The sequence below is a fragment of the Clinocottus analis genome, unplaced genomic scaffold, assembly GCF_023055335.1.
Source record: "Clinocottus analis isolate CAN_PGR_092001 unplaced genomic scaffold, fCliAna1.0.p SCAF_12, whole genome shotgun sequence".
NCBI classification, from domain to species: Eukaryota; Metazoa; Chordata; class Actinopteri; order Perciformes; family Cottidae; genus Clinocottus; species Clinocottus analis.
In genome coordinates this window covers 2,816,077-2,817,500 of record NW_027175843.1, presented here as the reverse complement: position 1 = coordinate 2,817,500, position 1,424 = coordinate 2,816,077, and positions in this window count along the sequence as shown.

Below are 1,424 nucleotides of genomic sequence, written 5' to 3'. Positions count from 1 at the left end.
ATGACCACTATCAGAGGCATTAAAAACCTAGCAGAGGTTCAAGGTGACTTTAAAACCACAACAAAGTCCTACCTCTATTTCCAGATCCATAATAACTGAGAGAACATATTGTGTAAAACTTCCGTAAATCAGTTTCTCAGATTTTACTCATAAACATCGGTCTTAAAAGTCTGGCTGCACACTCAAAAATGCCTCAAAGGGACTATGGGAACATTTCCAATTTTGCCTTCTTTTTTTGGCTTAAATGTGGAAAATGTATAGGATGAAAAACTTCAATAGAATATTGCTTAACCGCTCTAGCACTTTCTTAGACGTTTCCAGACTGTTATACTGTCCATTCTAAAGAATAAAGACCTCCACTGGGATCACCCTGAGGGGCATCATGGTCCGTTGCCTTATGACAGCCTATGAATTTCCACAGTACTGCTCAGTCCATAAATGTCCACTTACTGTCACCCGTGGCATCGCTATCTAATGCACACAGCTATTTTAACATGGCAGTGGCCATGACGCAATGTGAATTATCTCAACTGTAATGTATAAAATGTCTTTCCGCATGGCTAGAGTCCACTAACAAGGTCACGGGGGGGAGCCCAGCACTGACCTTGGGGATGATTTATCCCCATATATACAGTCAGAGATCCATCGGTCAAACTAAATATCACTTGTCTCAGCTCAGCTGGGGCCTTCTTGCTTTTTTTTCTTTCAAAATTGAATTGTTGAATCCATGCAGAGATACATTATTCAGGAATGTTGTGACGCCAACTTATTTTCCAGCTCTGTGCACCGACAGGATGCAGAGAAACGGAAGATCAAAGGCCACAAAGAGATGACTTTTCATCATGGTAATGGCGAGTAGCTGCTACAAATTTTATGTCTGTGTGTGTGTGTGTGTGTGTGTGTGTATGTGTGTGTGCGTGCGCGCATCTGCAGGTCCTTGCATGATTTATTTTTGCCCTGAAATGCCTTAAATAAAATATAAGAGTCTAAGGTTTACAGTTGTGGAATCAATGATTTAGATGCAACATTTAGCACTTAGTGCTAGGGCGCAGCAGAGAAGTTTACATGTGTGTGTGTGTGTGTGTGTGTGTGTGTGTGTGTGTGTGTGTGTGTGTGTGTGTGTGTGGGCGGGGTATTAGATTTGTGGCTTTCATTAAATTTATTGATACCCCCATTAGCAAATTATACATTTAGTAATGACTGTATTCAGACAATAAACCAAACGCAGCCCTCTCAGTCAGCGGTGGACTCCGGCTGTCTGAGGGGCAGGGATGAGAGAAATAGCAGCAGACGTTGGTGTAGCAGTGCCATCACTAACATAAAGGATGTTTTCATTATGTAACTCATGTTTCAAGCTCTTTTTTTCCTGTTGCTATTATCCAGTATGTTGTCCATCGTGTTCCCAAAGTTTTTCAATATGTGCT